This window comes from Lissotriton helveticus, chromosome 5_1 (genome assembly GCF_964261635.1).
Source record: "Lissotriton helveticus chromosome 5_1, aLisHel1.1, whole genome shotgun sequence".
In the NCBI taxonomy this organism is placed as follows: domain Eukaryota; kingdom Metazoa; phylum Chordata; class Amphibia; order Caudata; family Salamandridae; genus Lissotriton; species Lissotriton helveticus.
In genome coordinates this window covers 999543805-999555840 of record NC_136065.1, presented here as the reverse complement: position 1 = coordinate 999555840, position 12036 = coordinate 999543805, and positions in this window count along the sequence as shown.

The following is a 12036-nucleotide window of genomic DNA, read 5'->3' as shown; positions in this document are numbered from 1 at the left end:
AGGAGGGATATAGGGCGGTAGTTACTCAAGGTGGAAGGATCTGCCGAGGTTTTTTTTAGAATGGCAACCACCTCGGCCTGTTTGAATGAACAAGGGACTTCCCCAGTGGCCAGAGAGTTGTTTATAAGGGCCAGGGGGAGTTCAGGGCAGGAGGTGAAGGCTGCTCGAAGGAACGAGGGGGGGCAGCAATCACGAGTGGAGCCAGAAGAAATTTTGTGCAGAAGTGTGAAGAAATTAGCAGTCGAGATGGGGGGGATCGAGGTAAGAGTATGAAGATTAAGGTATTTAGGAAGCTCAATAATCAGGGGATAAACAGACGGAGTTTGGGCAGCAATACTAGATTTGATTTTAACTATTTTTTTAATGAAGAATTCATTCAAGGAATCACACAGGAGTTGGGAGGGAAGGGGCCCTAATGTGAGTCTAGCTGGGTTGGATAGTTCCTCTACAATTGAAAATATGTCCTTCGATTTATTTGTGGAGTCCATGATTTTATTTGAGAAATAGGTGGATTTGGCCAACACTATGGCAGTTTTATATTTTTTGAGCAAAGAGGAAAATACCTCCTTAGTCTCAAGGGAGTACCCCCGGCGCCATCGCCGTTCTGCTTGGCGAAGGCCTAATTTTAAAGCTCTCAGGTCCTCGGTGAACCACCTTTGAGCATCGTGGCAACGTCTGGCTCTAACTAATTTTAAGGGAGCTACTACGTCGGCAGCAGAGGTAAGCCAACGAGTAAGATTTGACGACTGAGCGTCAATAGAAACAGGTGGATCAGAGATGGGAGGGACTGAGGAGCTAAGGATAGAACTATAAACGTTTAGGTCTGACCTATTCCAATTACGGGCCAGGAAATTGGTTTCTCGAGGCTTGATGGTAGGCCTGGGTATCCCCAGCGTAAAAGTAATTAAGAAATGATCTGACCATAGGCATGGCAGGACGAGAGGGGCGGATATATCCAGGCAGGATGTTCACACCTGGTCTAGAGTGTGCCCTTTTATGTGCGTGGGCGAATGAATATGCTGTGTGCAATTCAGGCCTGACATGAGGTCTGAAAAGGCCAGTGAGCTAGGGGATTCGTGGGCATCCGATGGCCAATAGTTAAAGTCTCCCAGGACCAAAACGTTGGAATTGTTAATGGTAAACTGGGAGATGAGGTCACCAAACTGGGTGGGGAAATTGGGCATAGGTTGAGGGGGGCGATAGATCAGAGCGCATATAAGAGAGGACCCTGGCAGTTCCAATCTAAGTACCAAGCAATCTATCAGAGGGATGCTGGTAGTAGGCACTATAGAAAAGCGAGTTGGGTGCTTAATAACAGCGGCAACCCCCCCTCCGGTCTTGCCAGAGGCACGGTTGGCTTGTAATATATAATATCCGGGGGGGATGGCAGCCAAGATATCAGGAGAAGAATCATCTGTTAGCCAGGTCTCGGTCAGGAATAGGATGTCCGGTTGCTCTGACTCCAATAGATGAAAAATATCTAGTTGGTGACTGACCAAAGACCGGGTATTGAGGTAGGACACGGAGAGAGCAGGGTGGGAGGGTTCAGGAGGAGGAGAGAATTCAGACAGAAAGGTCTGCTTCAGTCCTTTAAAGGGCTGGTACTCACAGGTACTGAGCACCTGCACTTCTTTCATTTTAAAGGGAGAGTTCCTGTTCTTCTCAGTGGGAATTCAATACTTTTTTTGTGAGAGTACCAGCACTTCTCAGTAGCACACAGGTACTCTGGGCACTGAATGCCTACACTTCTTTAATGCCACTTCAACCACGGGTCTGCTTTATGAGAATAACCAGGCGCCCTGGTTTTGCCTGGACTAATCCTGGTTTTACACTATCTGTACAGGCAAATATAAATATATTTTGCACATGTCCCGCTTTTCAGTGACCAGGTCCCCATGCTTGCTCACCCTTGCTGCCTCGAGTGTTTTGCCTAGTAATTGTTTCCCTGATATTGTTTCTGGTTTCTTGTCTTTTGCCGTTATTGATTTTTGTTACATTCTGCTTGTGCTGTGACCTGTTTGCCCTCATTGCTTTTGTTATTATATTCTGCTTCACTTGTGAGTGACTACTTTGCTTGATTATTTTGTTTATTTGCGTCTACCCCCCCGCCACCGGCATGCTTCCTGCTGTTTCTCCCTCCCGCTGGCCCAGCCCACCGCCTCCCAGCAACACTCCCAGGACCAACTTAATGGAGGTTGTAGTGGACCCGTTGGCGACTCTCCATAAGCAAGCCTGTCTGCACTTGCGCACAGCGTCAGTAACCCTGGCCCTCCTACCACCCATAGATATTCTGCCGCAGAGCACCAGGCCGTGGATTCCAGACACCAAAACAACTGCTGCATTGCATCTCATTGATCAACGGTGGGATCTTTCACCTGCCGCTGCCGCTGCCTCTTTGTTTGCAACTCAGGATATCCTGCCCTCACGGAAACCCCGGCCACACCCACCTCACCGACAACGACCACCCGGAACTACTCCACTGCCTCCTGCTCAACACTCAATCACCCTGCAAACACGACATGGAAATCTGTAATACCATCACCACTCTCACCCTGATCTTATCTTCATTGCAGAGACCTGGCTCAAACCCTCCTCTGCCCCGACATCACCACTGCAACGCCTTTTGGCTACAAGAGGATACACCGGGACTGCACCAATAAACACGGAGGGCGCATCACCATCATCCACGGAGAAACCATCCATTGCAACACCACCTAAGATGACAATAAACCTATCATGGAACACCTCAATTTACAATGCCACAGCTTCCACAACGTCATCCTCGAATTCATCGACCCACTCGCCATTGACTCCAAGCACTACTTCTTCCTCTGTGACCTCAATTTTCACATTGATGGCTCAAAAGACACAAACTCCCCCAAACTCCTGGAATGCATGAGCAACAGTGGCCTAACCCAACTGGTCACCAACCCTACACACAGCGCAGGATACATTCTTGACTGGATCTTCACTGCCAACGACAGTCAAGTGCAGTCATGTCACCAAATTCACTTGCAGCGACCACGCTATTGTCCACTTCACCATTGCAGGATCCCCATGCGCCACCACCAGGCCTCCAAGCTCCTCCCATCACAGCTGGATCACAGCTGGAACAAAGTGACAGAGACCCAATGGACAGATGCCTTCAACACCACCCAGCCTGACTCGGCAACCAACCTTGAACAGGCGGTCCACCTGGGTCACCAATTGCGCAGACAGAGTAGCCCCCATCAAGTTAGGCAAGACCAGCAGGCCCGCCAAACAGGTCAGTCGGTATAACCCAAGACCTTAGGACCTTGAAACGCAACTGCAAACTGCTAGAAATAAGATGGCACAAGCAGAGATCCTACAGACAAATCCACCTTCAAGTCAGCCCTCAACAAATAACACCAACGCCTAAAGGACACGTAAAGAAGTGCCTTGGCAGACCACGTTGAAGCAAGCTCTAACCACAGCAAGGAACTCTTCAGCATCATAAGAGAGTTCTCCTACCTGTGAGCCACCGAGAAAACGATCCCCCCTTCCAGGAAGTCTGCGACACCCTGGTGGACTACTTCCACAACAAGATATCCACCATCTATAGTAACATCGACCCCCAACCCACTGACCTGTACAGCCTCCTTACACCAACTGATGCCACCCACAACCAGCCGCTCACTGCATGGGGACAGCTCACCACTCAGAGCATCACAGCCATCATGAACACCATCACTCGGTAGCACCCACGGACCCTTGCCCTTGCCTCCACCAACCGCCAACTCACAAAACACCAGGAGTGAAACAACCTGCTGGACACCTCCCAATACGGTTTCCGCACCTACCACAGCACTGAGACCGCCCTGATCACTGCTAACAACGACATTAAAACCCTCCTGTACCAGGGCGAAACCGTGCCCCTGACCCTCCTCAACCTCTCAGCAGCATTTGATACCGTATACCACCGTACACTCATTAAGAGACTCCGCCACATCAGGATCCCGGGAGACGCCCACAAATGGATTGCATCCTTCGTTACAGGAAGAACCCAGAGAACCCATCTACCACCCATCATTTCGGTACTCAAGAACACCATCTGCGGCGTCCCTCAAGGTTTATCTCTCAGCCCCACCCTGTTCAACACTTACATGACACCCCTGACCAGCATCGTCAGAATCCATGGTCGCACCATCAAATCCTACACAGACAACACCGAGCTCATACTCACGCTCTCTGAAGACCCCTTCACCACTAGGACCAACGTCTACATCTGCATGATGATATTCACTTACTGGATGAAGAGGCCAACTGCCTGAAGCTCAACACTGACAAGACAGATGTGCTGATTTTTGGGAACAACAACTTCCTGTGGAATGACTTTTGGTGGCCCTCATAACTCTGACCTACTGTCGTAATTTGGCAGCACCTGAGTTAGCGTTTAGCTCAGCAATACAACCTTTTTCATTTAACTTGACTTAAGTACGGGGGCCATTTTGTGTTTTGTGGCTTCCATTTTGTACGAACATGCGGCCTCGTGGTAGAGTGTCCTTTTGTCCTTTCTTCATGCCAATGAACCTTCCCTTTGCCCAGCAACAGGCTATTTTTAGCGATGGTCAGTTTCTCGCATGCGCACACACGATTTCTGGACTAAGAGAGTGGTCATTCTTTAGGAATGTTCCTCTAACTGGCCAGTGGTATTAAGCTCCTCCCACATGCTGGCTGTGCGCCAAAAATGTCCTTATATGTACCTAAAACTGTTCAAATGTGTACCGCCTATCTTTTTATTACCTTTAAACTGTATAAAAGAGGTCGCGCACCGATGTTCGGTGTGATACTTCTTGCATTACCGAAGGGTGCTGTAGGAGTGTACCACCACCCCATGGGGTCCTAATAAACTTGTCTCTTTGCATTTTCAGTTTCCGTGCCAATTTCCGTCTATGGTGTTAGAGTGTTTCTGCAGAGTATGTAGGCCTGACAGAACCCGATACCTCAATTGGCCACCACGAAGGGACTCATCGGCAACTCGGATGCCCGAAGGAGAGGTCACGACGAAGGATTGGAAACTCGCTATGGACGCGTACGCTGCCACTGAGTGACCCGAGTCTCGGCACCCACGGTGTTTTTCCCTTCCTTCTGATCTGACCTTCCAGGTGGCGCCGGTCTTCGACTGAGATCCTGATCGGTTGGTTTGTCGTGTAGTGCCCGTTTTGGCTGATTCGGCTACGGAACTTGGCAGTTGGAAATCTGGACACTTTTGAAGATATTTGGTAAGCTTATGTTTGGTAAGGTAGTCTACTGACACTTACTGTGGCTTTTTGAATTTGAATTTGAATTTGTATGAGTTAGCTAACGTTTGGACCTATGATTTGAATTATATGTGGAGTGCACCTCACATAGGCAGGCATGTAGGGATATTTCTCTGATTTTGAATTTGTTTGAACGGCACATCGTAAGTACCTTTTAAGTGCCATTTGTTGTAATATCACGTTTCTGTGATATTTTTGAACATGCCTGTTTTCAGCACACTCCGAGGAATGTGCTGTTTTGGAAATGGTACCAGTTATCGATTAAATGAATCGCAGCCGGCTCCCCCAGAGGGGACTCCTAACCGTGAAATGTACATTAAATTTGGCCTTCCTCCCATAATGTATAGCACGTTATGGCATAAATATACGAAATCTGATCGTGAATTGCAATGGCCACTACATGGGTCCAGTATGTAGAACAATGTTTGTTCCAGCGCAGGTCTAGACATGACATGTTTGATTGTGTACGTATGTGGGAGAAAGCGGTGCGTGAACGAATGAAGCGTGAAGAAGCCTTGGCAGACAAAGAGCAGCGCAAGGCTGCTCGGGATAAAGCTTTACAGCTACAGGAGAAGGAATTGCAGGAACAGAAAGAGAAAGAGAGTCGAGAACGTAATTTACAGGTTAATGGTCAGTTTCCTATTAGACGTTCTCTCTATCCTGTCCTTACTAATGAATTAGATGATTTTTCATTGTTAGATCGTTGCCCGCCTCCGTATGTTCAGCCTACGGCTCCGGATGAGGAATCAGACGAGGATAATCAGGATAAACAGCGTACCAGGTTACCGACCCAGCGTATGACGGAATTGCGTTCGATCGCTCGCAAACTTAACAGTAATACTATAACTGTTTCAGAGGTTAATGATTTTATGAGTCAGTGGTCTGACAAGGAACGATTGTATTTTTTAGATCATTTTGCAGATGAAGTTGTTGAGCGGTTTAGAAAACACTCTCCTGAGTTGGAACCTAAAGATATATCAGTTGGTCGTGAAAATTTTCGTAAAAGTATTTTTGCTCTTTCAGATGCGGACGAATTCTTCCGGCGGTTGATTCAGTTACGAGATGAGGCGACACGATTGCGAGCGGCGAAAAAGGCATCGGAGCAATCAGCGTCCGGATCGACGGAAAATTCTCGAGTGTGCCCTATCTATGGATCAGATAAGAGTGTTGCGATTAATGTAATGCCTATGCGGGAAGCCGCGCCTTTGTATGTCCCTCCTAAAGGGGACGGTACGGATGATGATAAGATGTCTAAAGATTCAAGGGGCTATTTTGTGTACAATTGGGTTTATACGCCATGGAATAGAGCAGATGTTATGGCACTTAAGAATGCTCTGCCTGTGCGGGGATTGGATCCGGTGGGCGTGAGCCAACGGTCAGAGATATCCTGGCAGCCCTGAGATCCCTGCACGCATCCCTGGCCCCGGGCGTCTCGGTGGGTCCGCCACGATCTGCCGCCATTTTGGGAGGCCGTTTCTTCTTATCGCCCTCCTGTTTCACTGACTCCATTGCCTCACCCCCCACGATTGACTTGAGTGTTTCCACCACTGATCGAAGATCGTGTAGTGTGCCGGTGACTTTGGGGCGCCCTGTTTTTCGAGGTTCGGGCCCCGGGGACTTGGACGCTGTGCCGCGGCCCTGTTCGACATTACTGTCTGGAACTACTGGTGGACTGCATCCTGTGCCTGCTCCGATGACTTTGCCTGTGTCGATACCAGAAACCACCCCGCCCGCTCCAGTGGTGAAACTGAACTCCTGTTTTTCATTACTCGTATTGCGATTGTTGATGCATCTACACTTTCTGTTTGGACTTCTGCTCCCTTTCGGACCTATCTACCCCCCATGTAGTTATGCTGGTCGCCATTTTACTCGATTACATGCTGATCTCGTATTTAGTACTTGGTTTTACATTGACATGTGGTGGGTGGGGTTTGTCGCTCGAAAGGGTTGGGGGTGATATGTACGACTCCTGTTGGATTTCTGGTATACGATTTGGTAGCACAATTGTTTCTAACCATATAAAGGTGGAAGGGCCCCTTCTCGTTATGTTTTGTGGCGCAGGATGGGGTGTCGTCCTGGTCTGTTATTGGCTGTGCTTGTCTGGTTGGGCGGAGGGCGGTGGCCGACCACTCTGATTATTGTTATCCTGCTCCTCCCTCCTGTATTCTTCTTTCTGCTTCTGTTCCTCCTTTTTCTTGTTCTTCCTTCTTTCTCTCTTTTTGCTATATTTCGGGTTCTGGTTTAGGGCGACAGGCACGCTGTTTGAAGGGTAGGCCATAGCCTTCTACAGGGGTGCAGGGTGGGACGGGTGGGTTGGGTTCTACTTTTTGTTTGTTTTCTAGTTCTATGGCCCTTCTGTGTCTCTTTTTCGTGAGGCCGCGTCTGTCCTGACCTCCTGTGGGGTGTTTCGGGTGGGGTGTGTGGCATCGTTAATTCTCCTGCTGTGTCTAGGCTGCCTTTCTCCTCGATCGCCATACCCTCACTTGTGCTGCTACTCCTGTTGTCTCCTATTTTCCCGCCACGGGGGCCTGTGTCGGCGTGTCCTCTTCCTTTCGTTTTTCTATTTCCTTCCCTCCCCTTTTTTTCCATCGTTTTTCTTGTCCTCCCTCCCCTTTCCTTTCCCTTCCTCTTCCCCCTCCCCTTTTCATCCCCTTCCCTTTTCCTCCCCGTTTCCTAGAGGTTATCATGACGGGCTGGTTTTGATGCACTGTTTTTCCGATCCCTCTGTTTTGGCTTGGTTGTGTCTTGGGTGGCGGGCATGTTACGAGGATAATGCTCTGGGGCCGAGTATGTCTCACATATCCTGATTTTCTCGAATGCATTGTTTTGTCCCCCCTGTGCTGCGTCTCCATGCCCCCTTATAACTGTTGAGGTTGGTTACGAGATATCGGATGTCCCCACATTGAAAGTGAGCCTGTCATGCGCCTTTTTCCCCATATTATAAAATTAAGCCTATTTACTCCTGTGTCTTAGCCCTTTGATTCTTACGTTTCTTCTCCCCTTCTACGATTGTACGGCCTCTGCTCTGTGCTGACTGACTCTGTAATGTTTGTCTTGAGACCTCTACTTGCCTCGCACATTGCGGCCGGCCGGCTTGGTTGTAGGCCTCGACTTGTCTCTCCTTTTGATGTTAATAAAGGTTTTTAAAAACAAAACAAAAAAAAACAAAAAAAGAATGCTCTGCCTGATCCCCGTAAAAATCCAGCAGCTTTCTATGAAGGAGTGGAGGGCGCTATTTCTTTGTGTATTATGACGTTAGTTGATATTGATCTTTTCTTTGGGTTGATATTGCCCCCTGACATGTGGAGAGCGATTCGTAAGTTTGACGATCGTACGATATTAGGTGCAGATTGGGAGGAGATAGTGAGAGCTGACCTAGATAGGGAACCTGCATGTAAGCCGTGCCAGTTAATTTTAGACTTACTGACGGCTATCTTGACTAAATTAAAAACGCTTGTACCCCCTAAAAAGATAGATTGGACAGTATTGGCATCTTGTAAGCAGAAGCTAGATGAATCAGTTTCCGACTTCTTTTCGCGATTCGAGGAAGCATTCCATGATTACAGTGGGCAATCATTAACAGAGGAGATTGCAAAACGATTAAAGGCTAGTGAAAGTTCATGGACTACTGCAATGCCCGCTTCTTTATTAACAATGGCTCAGTATTATGAACAACAGGAATTAGAGGCAAAAGAGAGTAATGATAAGAAGGTGAAAGACTTAAAGACGAAGGTAATGTTGGCACAAGTTCATGTTACGCAATCGAGAGGAAATGATAGGGACGTCTCCCCCGCGTTCCGACATTTCTGAGGACCAGTGTGCATACTGTAAACAGTTTGGACATTGGGTTGCAGATTGTCCGGTACTTCGTGAACAGCGTAGTCAGAGGGGTCGAGGAAGTGGAAGGTCACGGAATAGTTATTCAGGACCGAGAGGTGGAGCGAATGACCGTGGTAGGTTTGAAGAGAGGGGACGTGGTCAGGTTGAGCATAATACTTTTTATCGACGGAATCAATATCACGTAACTGAAGGAGAACATATTGAGTCACAGGATAATAGACATGCCTAGGATTGCGTAGGATGGGGTGTGGAATCGGTTGAGGTACCAGTCGATCAGAGGGGTCCATATATATTAGCACATGTTTTGGGTTCTACTGATCAGTTTCTGGTTGACACAGGAGCTACTCGTAGCGCTCTGTCCAAACACTTGGTTCCAAGGGCTCCCCTGTCTGGCGAAATAATTACAGCAATAGGGTTCGATGGAACACCTTCTCTAAGCCCACTGTCTCAACCTCTTACCTTTCATGTTGACAAATTCACTGCCCCATGTCCTTTTCTATTATCCCCAAATACACCAGATAATATTATGGGACTTGATATGTTAAAGCATTTTCGTGCAACAATACGCTGTGCCCCCGAAGGGGTGCGGGTTATTTTGAATGAAAACTACCCAGAAATTGAAAGATTGTGCCTCATGCAAGAGTCCGATGCATTAGCTTCCCTTCCAAGCACGTTATGGGCCGATTCTGATACTGATGTGGGTAAAATGATCATTCCACCTGTGCACATTACTATGAGGGAGGGAGCGATATTACCTCGTGTTCCCCAGTACAAGATCTCTAGAGAAGGCGAACTGGCTTTGACACATATTGTGAATGATTTGATAACAGCAGGGGTGGTGGAGGAAGTTCCCTACAATGTTTGCAACAGTCCAATCGTGCCGATTCTAAAGAAAGATACAGACTCCAAGGTTTATCGTTTCATTATTGATTTGAGAGAAATTAATAAGATAGTTGTACCCCAGTACCCAGTAGTGTCAGATATCACCACGTTACTTACTCTGGTTCCACCCACAGCTACTACATTTACAGTGATCGATTTGAAAAACGCTTCGTTTCGATTCCTATTCATCCTGATAGCCGATATTTGTTCGGTTTCACATTAAATAATAAATCCTATAGATTTTGTCGAGTTCCTCAAGGTTACACAGAAAGTCCTAGCATTTACAGCCAGGCTTTGAAGCGGCAGCTTGATTCTTTTGATTTGCAGTCTGGGGTGGCGCTTATCCAATATGTTGATGACATCTTGCTTGCGGCAGATACACAGGAGCAATGCGAGGAAAGTACGCTCTCCCTGCTTTCTTTTCTTGCTGACCATAATCACAAGGTTTCACGGAAAAAGCTGCAATACTGTAGACCAAAGGTGACATATATTGGTCATCTTTTGTCTAAGGAGGGACGTGCATTAACATCAGACCGAATTCAAGCAATTTTAGATACACCAGTCCCTTGCACACAGAAGGATGTTCGTGCTTTCATAGGTTTGACGTCCTTTTGCAGGCAATGGATACTAGGATTTTCATACATTGTAAAACCTTTGTTAGCATTGCTGTCCAAAACTGCACCAACCTCCCTTGAATGGACGGATGAATGCCAGAATGCTTTTGAACAATTGAGACAAGCTCTTTGCTCAGCACCAGTGTTAGGTACACCAGATTATACAAAGCTCTTTACACTGTACGTGCATGAGAAGGATGGATGTGCATTGTCAGTCTTAGTGCAGTTACACGGTGACAAACAGAGACCCTGTGCATATTTTTCAGCGGTACTCGACCCTGTGGCTCGAGGACTGCCTGGATGCCTTCGAGCAGTTGCAGCAACAGCAGTGGCTATACGGCAGAGTGAGGGAATAGTTTTATCGCACAAATTGTTGGCGTTAGTTCCCCATGCAGTAGATGCGCTATTGAACCAAACAAAAACGCAGCATCTAACCAGTGCCGTTTAACAGGATATGAGTTAACGCTGCTGGCGCCACACATTACATTGAAGAGGTGCGCCACTCTGAACCCCGCCACTTTATTGCCATATCCTGTTACTGAGACCCAGGAAGAAGAACAACATGATTGTGTTTTTCTGACTGATGAACAAACAAAGGGTCGCGTCGATTTACAGGATACGCCACTTCCAGATGTAGACGGGGAACTGTGGGTTGATGGATCATGTGTGAGATTGCCAGATGGTACAGCTTCCGCGGCCTATGCGATCACGACACTTAAGACGGTGGTAGAAACAGCACGGATACCGCAGAAATCGGCTCAAGCAGCTGAATTATTAGCCTTAACGAAAGCATGCGAACTAAGTGCTGGATTATGTGTGAATATCTACACCGATAGTCGTTATGCCTTTGGAGTAGCGCACGATTTTGGCCTACTCTGGAGGGAACGAGGGTTTATGACTTCACATGGAACGCACATTATGTACGGAGAGTTGGTATGTGATCTCCTGAATGCACTATTATGCCCGAGGAAGGTGGCGATAATAAAATGTAGTGCACATAAAAAGGTAACAGACAAAATAGGGCAAGGAAACGCTTTTGCAGACCGCATAGTGAGAGAAACTGCCATGTTGCAAAATTACTCCCCTATGTATGTGGTGAGATCGCAAGCCGAGCGATGGCATGATGCTAGAGAGGAAGTTTTAGACATACAGAAATCAGCGTCTGAAGCGGAGCTTGCAGCATGGGCAATAGAGGGAGTGTTGGATGATGAGGGTTGCTGGAGAAGCAAAGAAATGAAGAGATGGAAATTACCTGCTGCTTACTTGCAAGCAATGGTTCAGATGGCACATGGGCTGGCACATATTGGAGCTCTTGCAATTACTAAATTGCTTACGCGAGTTTGGGAGCATCCTGAGATTACCAGCACGGCTAGGAGAATAGTACAGACCTGTCTGATATGCTTACAGTACAATCCTGC